Source organism: Dioscorea cayenensis, chromosome 11 (genome assembly GCF_009730915.1).
Source record: "Dioscorea cayenensis subsp. rotundata cultivar TDr96_F1 chromosome 11, TDr96_F1_v2_PseudoChromosome.rev07_lg8_w22 25.fasta, whole genome shotgun sequence".
Lineage (NCBI taxonomy): Eukaryota > Viridiplantae > Streptophyta > Magnoliopsida > Dioscoreales > Dioscoreaceae > Dioscorea > Dioscorea cayenensis.
In genome coordinates, this window is record NC_052481.1 from 6,830,694 (window position 1) to 6,846,924 (window position 16,231).

Here is a 16,231-nt window from a genome sequence, read left to right on the forward strand (position 1 = left end):
CTTAACTTTGCAGGCGGCATGCATCTTTGGTTTGAGGGGTGCCAACATTTATTAATATGTAAATGCTGATGAAAGTCCAATACTCCCATGATTCTTATCACGTGAGCCATGTCAATCGAGCTGGAGTTCAATGCATAAAAGTTGAACAACAACTAATATAGCGTAGAAAGAAAATCATTTTAGAGCCGATCCTGCTGCACTATTACAAAAGCTATTTACTGTTTTCCGCTTTGCATCAACTGGGTCCTATTACTTGTGCATGCCTAGTTTGGGTGCTATTCTATTTATTTAACTCCTAAAAAAATCACTAGCCATCACTTCAGAACATCTTTGTTTTCATTTCATCTATTGTTATCCAGGTTTCAAGTTCTATGGTAAGTTAATTTCAATCCTAATTTTGGCAGCCATTTTGTAGTTCATGAATTCAAGTTGCTGATTAATTGACCCATTATCACTGACTGAACCATCACTGATTGAATTCATGCATCCATTCTAGTTTTATTAATTTTTTATACACTGATTGAGCCATTAACTAATCATCAATTTTATTTTGTTTTTCATGCATTCAGATCTCTTGTCTATTGCTAAGGTTCTAATTGAGCTTGCTGCTAATGTTAATGCTTATTATCCTGGTGAGAAGTTTTAATCTTAATCTTTGTTGTAATTTGATTATTTCCCCATCTTCTCTTGCTTATAATTAGGTGACTTACAATCATCTAATGGCGTGTAATAGTAGCTTCGTATGAGATTAGGAAGCTACAAAAGTCCTGGAATCTTCTTATCCCTCATGTGCCAATCTATTGAGTAGTGAGTTCTTGCTTCTTTGTTGATTTGATCCCTTTTTTTTTTTCTAAGTCTAGAGCTTGTTTATTCTTCAATCCTGGAAGAAAGAAATAAAAAAAAGAATGTTGTCTTTATTTATGATTTTGGTTATGATAAACTAAGTTTAGTAATTTTTATTTTTGTTATTGTTGCTTTTAAGATTAGGATGGTTTGATTTCTTATTGTGTTTTGTTAGCGAATTGGGTAAGGAAGATTACTAAAACATATTATAGAGAAGTTAGTAGAAGGACACCGGAAGCCTTGATGGCCATCAAAGGGGTATATATATTTTTATTTTCTTGTTAAATTTTTTTATATCTAATTGTGGTAGCATGTTTCTTTAATGCTAATTTGTGGTTAAGCTTAATTTGATCTATGTGATGAAGAAAATGACATGTATTCTTCTACGTAATGTTGCTTCTCTGTAAATATTGGTTATGCTCTGGACCTAAAAGGAATATATCAATTAGACCATGAAACTTTCAAGTATTTTCACATTAGAGTGGATGAAAGACTTGACCCTCTTTTTGTATTTGAATATTGTGCGATTTAAGTTTGGGTAATTGGTCTATAAAATGATGGCGCTTGCAGTCCCAGATGAGGCGCTGCTTTTTTCCCATTCTTTTATTGTGGTGTGTAATAGTTATGGTGAGTAATAGTTACTTGTGCTTCAGACTTACTATAATCTAATAGCTCAAATGTTTTGTTTCTAACTGGTGATGTCTTAAATTTCTGCTATTTTTTTTTTTGCAAGAATTGCATTGATAGTCTCTTCAGGTCCTACGAATTTGTAATTAAAGTTGCTGTAAGGTTTCTTGTGCATCCAAATTTAACTTCAACAACACAATTGAAGTGCCAATTACATTTGAATTTCGATGTTATAAGCATAGGTGATCTTGATAAATGAATTTGATAGTACTACATGATTGATCCCATGACTTAGATCAGTGGCTCAGCCCTTTATCATTTCAGGTACGACAGGTCATTGATTTTACATATTTCTGGCTTTTGATAAAAAGAATAGCTAATGCATTTCATTGAAATAATTTTAAACTTTCTAGTTCATCAAAATGAAATGAAACAATAGTTCTCGTAAGTTCATTTCAGATATCCATTGTGTTTGCAAGAGATCCCCTTTCTTGAAAATCGTCACCTCCAAGATTGATGCTGCATTGAATGAGGAATAACAAGTTATCCCTAGATTAGGTGAGTTTTGTGATCGTTACTTTGGCACCTATGATTGATAGTTGAAGAAAATACGTTAAGGAGTGTTACTCCTGATCAATGATCAAATGAGTTAAATAGCATACATGGGACTTCAGTACTCTTCCCTCATGAGAGCATTTCTATGGGATACTTGAAGTGATAATTGTGGTTGTTTTCTCCGCATTATTTTAACTTAGCAATTATATTAACAAAATGAAAGTAGTTAAATTAAATGGGATTGGAATAAGTTGGAACATAAATTTTGCAGAAATAACTGCAAAAATTTAATTATTATATTAATTATTTACATTCATCTTCGGTAGGAATTTTCCATTTTCTCCTTGATTTTGTTTATGGGTTGCAAGTAATTTTCATCAGGAAAAAATAAAGATGAGACAAACTTGGATCATACAAGTTTACTAAATATTTTACTGAAATACAGGTACAATAACATATTAAAAATCAATACATCTTCTCATCGTAGAGTTCCATTTAATTGTAACTACTGAGTCTTTCATTACTGTGAACATCTTCAGAATAGGAAAACATTAATTTGATTTTTAAACTACTCAAGTGATATCTAGTTTGATTTTTCTCTTTTTATGTGCATTGTTTTTTCATTTTTTTTATGAGAAAATCTAATGAAATTGCCCCAAAAAGGAACCATGTTATTTGATGAAGTAATACCCAACATTAACACTTAAAGTAATTGGTCTAATTGCCCCAAAAAAGAAGCATGGTTATTTGCCTAATTAATTGCCCCACCAAAATAAAAATAAAAATGAAAATAAAAAGACACACATTTTGAAACCAATACCTAGCATTAAAGTAAAGGGCACACTCAACACTAAAACTGTTCTTCGGCACTGGAGCTAGCCCATCATTTCGCGATTCCTTTTTCAGCACCGAAAGCCCATGTCAACCCTTTTTCCATTCCGGCACTGTTTTGTTGGTCCTCCGATCCCTCCATCCAATTTTCCCCTCTTTTTTCATTCTCTCCAAAGCAAAGCACTTCTACTTCTATGTCAATATCATCAAGGATTAATAGCATTCCTCTAAAATTGTCACATCCACCCCTTCTACCTAGGTAAATGTGGCACCCATCAGTCAAAAAACTTTTTTTAACTGGAAACCGACGCCCTCAAAAACCAAATTAGACTTACAAATCATAATTTACAATTTTACACCAACTACAGATTCAAATACATAAATACAACAAGTATAACTACTCAAATTTGCGGGTACAACTGCTACAAGATCACAAAACCAATAACAAGAAAGAAAGAAAGGGGGAACCCACTGGAGTCCTGGACTCAACCCTGACTAGCTCTATAGTCGAACAGTGATCTACTAAGGTCCTTCTCCTGCAACTACAACACATTCAGTTGGTCGATAGTGGCTCAATAATTTCAAATAATTTAAAAGTAATATACATAAAGCATATAAAGATCAATTTCTCAAATAATTTTTCCAACTTTCACAAATACCAGAATTTTAGAAAAATACAACTTTGAAGAGCTTTTGAAACTGAAATTCAACAAAAATCAACATCAATTCGATTTTCTCATAAAACACAAATTTTGTGAGGGACTGCCCTCCTAAGAGCGACAGCTAGCTTCGCCCCCTCATCACAATTCAAAATAACATGAATCTCAAATTCGAAATAAAGCAATACCCAACACTCACCCAGCATAATGTGGTCTAGAAAACTCTCTAAACCTTCGCCGAGGCCATGGCTAGGTTCAGAGCCGCCAAAGTACTCATGCCCTTGACGTTGACCCATCAGTTCACCGGTTGGTGACTCCGGCTACTCGATGAATATCCAGTCCGGGCTCTACACTCCCACCTGAACTGGCCCTCGTAGTAATCAGCCGGTCAGCACGCCACCTCAAAAGGATGGCCGTGGAGACCGCCTACTGCAGTAGGATATCACCATACAATCATCACAATAAACACAACTCCAGTCGGAGTGCAAAAGCGATCCATATCATAAATCAATAACACCTCGACCATTTGCACGAGGACAAGATAAACACACAAGCAAAGCTCAAGCTCTTAACAACATGGGAATCCCAACACAAGAAACAACATGGGAATCCTTATCTAGGACAAGCATTCACATCTCGGAAATAAATTTTATTTTCCAGAAAGCCAATGCCAAAAGTATAACAATGCATAAACCAGTAAAGCCCAGATCCACGATACCATTCTTATACCAGGAATGAAAACCAATTCCACTAACAATGGCGATAAAACATTTTTAATATGCTCACATGGTTTCACAAATCATTCCAAATCAAAGCATCTATACCCATGAGCCTTATGGTCTTCAAATCTTCATGTTTTAGGCTGCTATAGTGTTGCTACAGTGTCCGGGACTCTGAAACGCCATTTTTGTTGTTGATTTCTTCTTGAATTACATCGTCGAGCTCACCTAGGCTTCTTCTATGCCTGTAACAAGAAAGAAACTAATTAAACCATAAAAGGGCATCGATTCACCAATAAAATACATTTGTTATACACAGCAAATACTTATAAATTGATAAGTGCTTGTGTATAAGTAATATGATGTATTCTTTTCTTACATTGAGTATCACTTCTATCAATTTTATCGCTTATTCATGTGTATTTGTGTTTTTTTGTGCAATTAGGGTTGTGGAGTCAAGTTTAGAAGAAAAGGAAGCAAAAGTAGATCATGGATGCAATTGTTGATGAAGTACTTGGATCGAACAAAGATGAAGACACCAGTTTTGCTCAAAGACATGTGGGTGTGTGCCAACTTCCATTGTGCTCAAGTGAATATGCAAAGTGGAGGGGCACAAAGGTAGTTATACTCATATGTTCTGACTTGTGCAACATTAGCAAGAGTTTCATCAATGTGGTTTCATTGAATACGCGACGCGATTTATTGCATGGATATGCACCCATTAATGTGACCTCGATGAAAAGAGTGGATTGGGAGCATTTTGGTGAAGTACTGTAGCAGTTTACTATAGTTAAAACATTGTAGCAAAATTACTGTAGCAATTACCGTTCATAGCTCACAAAAAACTGATTTCTGAAAATCCACACGGCCTCGCCGCTAAGATATGGGGAGACTTTTGCTAAGTTTTTGGAGCGGCCCTACGACATTCGATATCGAGTTCCTTTGGAGGACAACTATTGGGGGAGCTTTTGTCGGCATCGATTTGGCGAGGTGTACCCTATGTTTGACAAGGGAACCTTTGGAGAAGATGAGCCGACTCCATAAGACCATCGATACAGACAACAGGGTGGTTTTATGTATGGATTGCTTACATTTGGTTTCAATTTCATTGTTGATTTTGTATAGCTCCATGGAGAGCTGAACCCTAGTGGGTGCTTGGACTTGTAAACCCTAGTATGATTTTGTTTCATTGACTTTTATTATGTTTTTTTAATTGATGTTTTAATTGAGTTTCAACTTTGAATGCTTGTTGAATTGATTTTCCCTTAGTGTGACATTAGGGTTGAGAATCTATCTTGGTAATCCTTGTGGATGAGTGACACTCCATTAGGGTTAAATAAAGCAAGGTTGAAGAGGGTCGAGAGGGTGAGTCAAGAGGTAGCGGAATGTCCCCTTTCCCTTCTAATGTGGTTTATCCTACCTCTATGTTCCAAAAGTTCTTTGCGGTCATGATAGAGATAAGTGCTAAGAGACAAACCTTACATTGTGTGAGGTGTTGAGAGTATCCCTTTCCGCCAGGGCATAGTTTAGGGTTAGTCAAGGTTGACCTTAGGTTTAGGAATATGTGTCTTTGGATTTCCACGACTCATTAAACATCAATTAGGAGGCATAATAATCATTCTTGCACTTGAAACAATAGTCCTAGGGTGAGCAATGTCTGAGTACCCCATCTTTCTATCGATTACCTCTCCTTATTCCTATTGTGTTTCCCTTCTTTTTTATTTTATTTTATTTGCATTGATATTGTTCACTCAAATCACAAATTGGTTCACTCGATGGCTAATAGCATCATGATGTGCTTCCTAACAACTATTCCCTATGGATACTACTACCCACTCACTGGGGTACATTATTAGTTAAACAACCCGTGCACTTGCGGTACACATACCCAAGGGGTGTGTCAAAAATACATACATTTAGTCGTCTATCACAAACTAAGTTAAAAAATGGAGAAAATCATATCCATTTAGATTATCTAGGACAAATCTTCTTCAAATTTTATTACAGATGTGACCTCATCATGAAGACAAAATTCAATATTAAATTAAATGTGGCATTCCAGAGCTCCTCTTATATATATATATATATATATATATTACTTGAACATTTTGTGTCAACCGAAACACTTGTTGGTTTAAACAAATTATGTTTTGCTGAAAAAGGTCTAGGTAATTGTTAGCTTTATCTTAAGGTTGACTTATTCTTACAAGAAACATTGGTGTGTATTGGTTAATGTATGTTATGTTAGAGTATAATTGGTTGAAACATTATATGCTAAATTGGAATTGGTTATGTCTTTAAGTGGCTGCAAGTTTGACTTGAATTTTGTGATTGTTAGTCAGGTCTGTTATTATTGAAAGATGGTGTATCCTTCTCCACAGTTTAGAAGATATGTAGACTAGTTCTATTTCTTTCTATGGCTATTATGTCTTTTTTTTTTAAAAAATGCCATACGGATGTGTAGACCAAAATAATTGTATTAGTATGTGTACTAGAGTTTCCTTTTTGATCTCTTGGCTTCATCATTTAGTTATAAATTTGCTCCCAAGAAAGTTGGACTGGATGTGTGATGAGTGTACAATTATTCATTATTTAATATCATTTTGTACACTCATTAGGTACGTATTAGAGTAATATCATGGAATTAGATGCTAAACATGGTGTATTTTGCAGTCTTAGGCTTCAGATAGTGTTTAAAGATGAGAGAGAACCAAAAGAAGCAACCTAGAGCTAAAATGATGAAAATGGAGCTCTCTCGGCATCAATCAATGAAGAATAGGCTAAGAAGACTCACTTACGAGCACCTTATGGCCGTGCTTACCGCCGTAAGCCTTTCCAGAGAACCTTGTGGGCATACATGTGCTCGTAAGGAAGAGCATAAGGACAATCAAAGGGACTTATGAGTAGGAGAAGAGAAGGAACCACCCTGGTTTGCCGATTTTCTTAATTATTTGGTTGGTGGGGTCATCCCGAAATGGTTTTCATATCAACAAAGGAAGAAATTTTTCTCAGACCTTAAGCACTGCATTTGGGAAGATCCCTACTTATTCAGAGTTTGTTCCGATCAGGTTACTCGAAGATGTGTTTCGAGAGCTGAAGGTCTAAGCATCTTGAGGCATTGCCACTCAGGACCCACTAGTGGCCATTATGATGCAAATAGAACAACAAATAAAATTCTTGATGCCGGTTTCTATTGGCCATCGGTCTTCCAAGACACCCAGAAATTCATTCGAGCATGTGATAGATGTTAGCGGGTTGGCAACATTTCTCGCCGGGACGAGATGCCCCAAACATGGAACCAAGCCTGTGAGGTTTTTGATGTGTGGGGAGTTGATTTTATGGGACCCTTCTAGAGCTCCCGTGGATACAAGTTCATTCTCGTGGCGGTCAATTATGTGTCTAAATGGGTGGAAGCTCAAGCTTTACAAACAAATGATGCGAGGGTGGTCGTGCAATTCTTAAAGAAATTATTTTCCAGGTTCGGCACACCACGTGCAATCATTAGCGACAGGGGCACTCATTTCTGTAATGCCCAATTTGAAAAAATTTTGAAGCACTATGTAGTAACCCATAAAAAGGCAACACCTTACCATCCTCAGACTAGTGGCCAAGTTGAAGTGTCCAACAGGGACCTAAAGCGAATTTTGCAGAAAACTGTGTCTCAGAACCAAAGAGATTGGGTAGAACATCTAGATGACACCCTCTGGGCCTACAGAACAGCTTACAAGACTCCTATTGGCATCACTCCGTACGGACTAGTCTATGGGAAACCTTGCCATCTACCTGTTAAGCTTGACCATAAAGCTTATTGGGCTATTAAGTTTCTAAATCTCAATTCTTCTCTTGCAGGTTGCAAGAGAAAACTCCAACTGAATGAACTTGATGAGTGGCGTTCCAATGCATATGAGAGTTCGAAGCTCTATAAAGAAAAAGTAAAAGAGTACCACGACAGATGCATCAAGCACCGTAAGCAATTTCACGAGGGAGATCAAGTCCTACTGTTCAACTCTAGGTTGAAATTATTTTCGGGGAAGCTAAGGTCACGTTGGTCGGGTCCGTACATGGTTACTCAAGTCCTCCCACATGGAGCGATTGAGATAACCCACCCGGAGAATGGCACTTTTAAGGTTAATGGGCAACCATTAAAATTTTACTTCGATAACAACTCTACAAAGGAAATCGGGGGTGGTTTCAAGCTTTTTGAGCCCCCATGAGGTAAGGAATGAGGTACGTCAGACTCGTGACGTTAAACAAGCGCTTCTTTGGAGGCAACCCAAGCGTTCGGGGCTGTTTGCTTGCATTTTTCGTATTTTAGTTCCTAGTTCATTTCAAATTTTTGTATTTCTTAGTCTTGTTTGTTTTTGAATAAGTTCATGCTCACGCACTTGGCACTTTGTTCTCATCATTTTAATTGTGGTGTATTTGTGCAACTTCTTGAGAAACTCATGCTTACGTGGCATTTCATGAGCTAGATCGTCGTTTTAGTCATTTCATTCATTTTTGGAGAAGTCTTCGATCGTGCTTTATCAATGTTTACATCATTTGAGGCAGGTTTTCGGTGTTTTAGGTGGTCTTTAATGTCATAGGTCTTACTGAGCCGTATGGAGGCCGTTTGAGGCGAACACAGAGCCAGATCTGGGCTCTGTGCCGTCTCAGACGGCTCCCTTAGACGTCGCCGTATGGGGGCCGTCTGAGACGGCCGTGACCCTCGGCCGAGAGGACCTAGATGACCCCCATATGGGACTGTATGGGGGACGTCTAGGGCGGGGCGGCCCTCTTTCTCCCCCTCTTATATCTCTCTCCTCTCTCTCTCCCTTCCACTCTCTCTTTTCTCTCATTTTTCCTCCAAGTTTCTCTCTTCATTCTCACTCAATTCTTGACCAAATCTCTTCATTTTTCCTCCTAAATCCTCTCCTCATCCATTTGAGATGTCGATCTAGTGGTTTTCCCCGAGTTTTAAGCTTGTTTTCTCAAGATTTCATCGGTATGCTTTTTCTATGCCCTAGTTTTATCTTTCTCATTTCTTGGGCATTCTTGGAGATTTTGTGTGGAATTTCTTTAGCATTTTGCTTGTTTTGAATGATGTGAATGTCATGGATGAATTTTCCTTCAAATTCATGTAAAAATTTTTCGATGCCATGAATATAGGGGAGACTCTTGCCGCGTGAATAATGACCATACTGTCCTATGACCTCAAAAATTCAATTTTTCACTTGTTTCGTCTATATCTAGCATTCTATTTTGATTTATCTTGATTTCCTATGAGCATGATCAAGGTTTATTTTCATTGTAGGGATGCCTAATACTAAAAGATGCGCCTCCAAACACCCAAGAACGACCGGACCTTCATCTACTCCCGATGAACCCGTCTTCAAGTTGTCCCATCATCGAGAGAGATATGATCGATTGAAGACAAAGCCATTTGGGACATTATGCTACCTTGATTGGGGACTTGTGGAGAACCTTGGGATTGCAAATCAAGTTAGGGATTGGTTATCACTCAATTGTTGAGACAAGCTTTTTGCCATAAACAAGCCAACCTTTCGCCAATTGACTTTGGAGGTTTTGAGTACATTTGAGGCACAACAAGATGGAGATTCCGTGTGGAATAGGAAAATTATCACCATCCGTTTTCAAGCTTTTAGAAGGAAGCGTACTATGCACCACTTGGATTTTGCCAAGTACTTGGGGATCTATGATGATGAGTTTATCAACTCCATGCCGGGTAGACGTCTTAAGCTTGATTTCCCAAGTGGAGTGGGTAGAAGCAACTATTGGGTGACTTTGGCGGGTGATGATCAAACACGAAAGGCCTCGCTCATGATTGACCCGGCACACAGATTCATTCATGCTTTGATTGCTAGATCTATTTGGGGTCGGGCCGATAGCAAGGGGGTCGTCACTCAAGCCGATATTTATACGATGTATGGCATCTTCGAGCGACGCCCTACTCACCTTGGCTACCTTGTCATTGATGCATTTCTTCACCAGGGCTCATATACACAATTGGGAGCTATATTTATTGGGCCCTATGTGACTAGATTGATCCGTGGCATGGGTTTACTTGAGCAGACGTGAGGCATGACCGTTATAGGAGGTACAGTACACCTCGGACCAACCCACATACGGGCGATAGGCTTGGTGGTCGCACGTGTCAGACCCACATGCCACCAGACCACTGGTGTGTCTAGTCAGCGACAGACTGAGCGCACAGAGTTAAACACTGAGGGCACACCTGCTCCTACCCCTGGCGCTACATCTTTACCTGACTTTGACATGAGACTGAGGGGAATTGCGGGCGAGCTTCAGGCTGTGCATCAGGAGCAGCATGAGATTTGTGGCCAGCTTCACCAGATCACTGAGGGACAGTGCCAGCTCGAGGCAGATCTTCACCGTTTCCTCACCTCCTACTGTGGTTCATCCTCGCACACTGTGGCCACTTCTTCTACCACCATGCCACCACCACCAGCACCAGATTGTGATGAGTAGCAGCTTATTGGAGCTTGGACAAATATTGTTTACTTTTGCTTGCTTTGTTTTGTATTTTGTTAAGTTGGCATGGTTCTACCCTACCGACTTGTGTTGTCGAACTTTAGTTTATTTTCATCTTTGTGTTTTTGTTGACTACTCTCTAGTTTTCCCCTTGTGCTTGTATTTTTAAATCTTTGTGGAATGATGATGTCCCCTTTTTGCCTCATAGGGCATTAAGGGAATTTGGTGGGCTTTCCTGGTTTTAATGGAGGTCAGACGGGACATGTATTGCACACCACACATTTTCTCACGTCCTACCTCACGACGAGCACAAGTTGAACTGGGGAGTTCGTTTTCACCCTCCTTTATTATTTGCATTGCTTCATCATGCATGTTTTTCATGATTAGTGTACATTGAGGGCAATGTACAGCACTAAGTGTGGGGATGGGTGTATTTCATGTATTAGGATCATTTTCTACATGCTAGTGTTACCTATGATGGCTTTGTTCATTCTTGTAAGATTCTTTTAGCTTGGACTAATGATTGATGTGAGTTACTTGTTTATATGCTTTATTGAATCCTGTTTTACCCCTAGTATTGTCATGTGCACTGAATTTTTTGTCGATGCCCTGGGAATATCCAATATGACTACTCTCTAACTCTCTTGTATGTGTAACACACTACTTTGAGTACTTGGCCTTAGAACACTAAGTTCTATCCTTCAATGGACTCTTAAGAACTTCTAAGTCTTGTTGAGCTAATCCTAGTTTTGTGTCATGTAGAGTACTCTGAAGATGTGATCTAGGGTGAATGTAAACAAAAAAAATTAAATGAATGAAAAAGAAAAGAAAAAAAAATGAGTCTATGTCAGTATTCCTCTGCTACTGAAGCATGAATGCATCTATGTGGACTGTAATCGAGTAGTTGGGTGGCTCTTGTGCCTAACCAGCATGTGCACCCTCCAGAAAGATTTCAAAATGATTTTCTTGCAGTCTACGTTAGTCGAACTTGAAAAAAATAAAATAAATGAATGATGAAATGAAAATAAAACCTAGTGATCTTTTTCAATACCTACCAAAGGTTTTGAGTAGAAAGTGGACTTAGTTTCAAGGTATTGAATTAGAAGGATCTTATTTGGCCATTGAAGTAGCACTTAGTAGTTTAAGACTTAGTATTCTTTGTAAGTGGAGTGATTAGCATCTAGAGCTATACTGATTAAAGTCCTTATGCTAGACCAGATCAGGGCATATGAGATATAAGATTCACTTACACGACACAGACATATAAGGGGTGAGACAGGATATTTTATTATGCTTATTGACTATGACTCAACATCTATGTATCATTGTCCATTGCTTTTGGAGTAGTATATTTACTTGATGCCAGAGGTAATGCATTTAGCCACTTCTCAGTCTCTTTGTTTTTCATGAGTTGATTGCTTGGGGACAAGCAACGCTTAAGTGTGGGGATATTTGATAAGTGTCTAAATGTAGATGTTTTCATGTATATATCGTATTCACTTTGCATGTATTTTGTGACGTTTTAATCATCTATTATTTACTTTGTACGGCATAAGGAAGCCATGGAGAACAAGAAGATATCATTTGGGCGAAAAGAGAAGAAAACAGGAATTTCATACTACCCCCATACTACCCGGTATGGGGGCCGTATGCACTGTAGCAGCGGAATGATTTTGAGTGTCTGCCTAGATTTCCATACTACCCAGTATACGGGGCCCTATGGAGGCCGTATGCACCCCGTATGGATCGCGAATCTAGGGTTTTTGAGTGCTATATGACCCCCAAACGACCCGTATGCCTCGGGAGGTATAAATACCAACTTTTAGGGCAGAACAAGACTTTTTTGGCAGGACCTTTTCTTGGCCGATTTTGGGGAGACCACTTGGGAGATTTTGGGTGACCTTGGGAAGAAGAAAAAGGGCAAGGAAGCTAGAAGATCATTCAAGCCCAAGGTACAAAACTCTCAAGGCAAGAAGGCAACATCATTCAAGGGGAGATTTACCACGATTTGAAGGAAAGAGACCCGCGGCTAGAGGAAGCGTCATTTGGCACTCCTTTGGCGGGGAAAGCGTCATTCGGCACATTCTTCACCTCCTCCTTCACCATTTCATCTAGGGAGTGTCATTTATGCTTTTGTTTCATGTTTTGTTTGTTTGTATTGCTTGTTGTGGGATGATGACACACTAGACCCCCAAGGCCACCGGGTGTTGGTGAATCTTGGGGGGTTTTATCATGTATGTTGGATGATAACTTGTTAATTCCATGTTTGAGTAATTTTGAGATTTAATCCATTGTTTTCATGCTAAGTGCTACACTAAGGAGAAATCTGTAGCTCTTTTATGAATGATGCATGTAGATGTAACTTTCTCGCATGTATTAGGTCATGAATGGATTAGAAGGGGATACTTGTATCATCACGCCAAGAAATCGGGTGTTTGGTAGCCCTCCATGTAGGTTTAATCCGAAGAAGAGTAGGTTTACTCCTAAGTGAGATTTCCTCGTACTTAATGCAATCATAGGGATATAGATTTGGAAGAAGTTCCTATCTATGTTCGTATGGGATTAGGGTTCAATCACCGAGAAATTGGGGTTGTTCTAATCTTGGAATCTCATGGTCCATTTTACTCTTGCATCTTTAGATCATCATCCATGTTGCATGATAACCCCTCAAGGGGATCCACATCCATAGGCCTTTGCATTTCATTGATTCTCTTGCTTGCTTATTGCGTGTTCTCTTTAATTTGTTGGCAAATATCGTTTTAGCTTTAATTACATTTAGTAGAGTAAAATCCATCGCTTGAGATCTTAGGCTAGATAATAGCTCAAGAAGGAGTAATAGGAGATCCTTAGCCCCGTGGAATACGATCCTCGTGTCTTCACACGAGGTATTACTTGGCGATCCCGTACACTTGCGGGGAAGCAATCAGTTTCCTCCCAACAAGTTCTTGTTTAACGTCACTAAGCTTGACGTACCTTGTCTTACGTCACGAGGGCTCATAGATGAATGTTGCCCTCTTACCCATGACTTGAAAGCATGATGAGCACAATCTCTTGAAGGTAGAGGGTGTATTATCGGGCTTAGGGCCACCTAGCAATGGTTCATCCAACTTCTTCGGTTCACGTACGTCTCCAACAGCCTTGGAGCGTTTTCGGTGGCATCTCCTAGCCCTCTTCATTTTCCGGAGCACCTTCTTCAAGATCCCCGGGGTAAATGGTACTTCTTCCGTCGAACCAAGCATCATTACTTTTTCATAATCCTCCTCTTGGTCGAACAAACCCTCGTACGGGTGCGGATTGAACATTTCATGCATGTATTCATTAACAATCTCATCAGTAGTGTCTAGAAAATATAAAGTGTCATCGAAATCAAGAGAATGCCGCATGGCTTCAGCAAGGCGGTAGGTGAGCTTGTCATCTCCAACCCTCAAAGTTAGCTCTCCGCCGTAAATGTCAATCAATGCCTTGGAAGTCCGCAAGAACGGCCCCTGAGTCCGCCAATGCCATTTCTTCACCCATATTGCCAATGCTATATGGAATGATGAAGCTTCCCGCGTCTTTCCTCTTGTTCGGCATGTTCCTTTGCAACACTGCCGAGCATGAAGCATCTAGAATCACCGAAGTAGTCTCCTCCAACTTCATCTTGTTGGTCAACAAGTCTTTCAAGAACTTCCCATACTTAGGCATTTCGGCTAATGCCTCAACAAAAGAAATATTGATGTGGAGTTGCTTGAACAAACTCAGGAACTTCTTGTTCTGTTCATCCGCTTGGTCATTCTTCAATCTAGAGGGATAAGGGATTCTTGGCTTGAAAGGTGGGGGTGCCACCTCCTTCTCTTTGCTTGTTCCCTCATCTACCTCTATAACTTCGGGTGCATGTTCTTTTGGTATCTCACTCAGAAGCTTACCTTCAACCTCATGACCACTTCTCAAAGTGATCGCCTTCACCTACTCTCTAGGGTTGGTCTCTGTATTGCTCGGCAAGCTAACATGTGGGATTTCAGAGAGAGACTTCGCAATTTACCCCACCAGATTTTCAAAGTTATGTAAAGAGGCGGTGTGGTTGCAAAGTGTGGCCTCAACTGATTCAAACCTTGTATTTGCAGATTGCACAAATCTAGTCAAGGCCTTCTCCAAATCATTCATTCGGGTTTCCAAACCTGAGACTCTGTTTTCCACATGCGGGGCTTGTTGTTGTTATTGTTGGAAACCCGGTGGCCCTATAGCCTTTGGTGGACCCTGATTGCTCCATGAGAAATTGGGATGATTCTTCCAACCCGGATTGTAGGTATTACTATATGAGTTTCCTTGAGGTCTCATGCCATTACCTACAAAATCGACGTTCTCAACCGAAGATGCATCACCAATAGAGATCGGACAATCAGAGGGAGCATGTCCTCCACCACACCCATTGCAATTCGTCACGGCAGCTAGTCTATTTGAAGTTAGAATATCTAACTTCTTACTCAAATTTTCCACTTGAGCCGCCAATGAAGTTATTGCATCTATCTCATGGAGACCGCCCACCTTTTTCTTCTCTCTAGCATTCCATTGGTAGCTGTTTAACCCCATTTTTCTTCAATTAACTGACGGGCCTTATCGGGGGTCTTGCTACCTAAGGTACCTCCAGCTGCCGCATCCAAGAGTTACCTTGTACTCGGGTTCAAACCGTTGTAAAAGGTCTGAACAACATCCACTCTGGAAATCCGTGTTGCGGGTACTTTCTTAGGAGCTCCTTGAACCTTTCCCATGTCTAAAATAGAGACTCCAATTCCAACTGAACAAAGGATGAGATCTCATTCCTAAGCTTCGCGGATTTTCCAGGAGAGAAATAACGGGCAAGAAAAGCTTCTACCATCTCCTCCGATGTGGTAATTGATGCTCTAGGTAATGAGTGTAGCCACTGCTTCACTCTCCCCTTTAGGGAAAATGGGAAGGCTCGCAACTTGATGGCATCATCCATCACCCGGTTTATCTTCAGCATATCACACACCTCAAGAAAACTCTCTATATGACTGTTTGGATGCTCATCGGCCAAACCATTGAACTGTGCGGATTTCTGTAACATGTGGATGAATGTCGGCTTCAGCTCGAAGCTCTAAGCTATAATCGGGGGATGCATAATACTCGATTTTGTACCCAACACTGAAGTTCTGGCATAATCGGATAATGTCCGTTGTGCTCATTCTGTTCTGCCATGTTTTCAGATTCTTCCACTTCCAAATCAGCTAGATTAGACTGTTCTTGCACAAGCTCTTTCCCTTTTCTTCTAAGTGTATGTTCAAGCTCGGGATCTCTTTCAATCAATATTGAGGGGTTCCCTCGGGTCATAACCTGGAGCTTCACCCAAAAAGAAAGAAAAAGAAATCAGAATGATGATAGAATAAGCAAATATGAAATAGAATGTACGGTGAAATAGCTAAGAAAACAAAGTGCAAAGTATCTCTAAACGCCTACTGCCCGGCAACGACCCTAAAAACTTGACAAGGTCCCCTTGCGTATATCCCG

The 16,231-nt window shown here is 39.7% G+C and overlaps 1 non-coding gene across 1 annotated transcript; it reads left to right on the forward strand.

Annotated features, from left to right (window-relative positions):
* The first annotated feature begins 15,426 nt into the window (after positions 1-15,426).
* Positions 15,427-15,533, forward strand: LOC120272768. Its single transcript, XR_005540305.1, has one exon. It is a non-coding gene; the product is annotated as a small nucleolar RNA R71 (small nucleolar RNA).
* Positions 15,534-16,231: the final 698 nt, after the last annotated feature.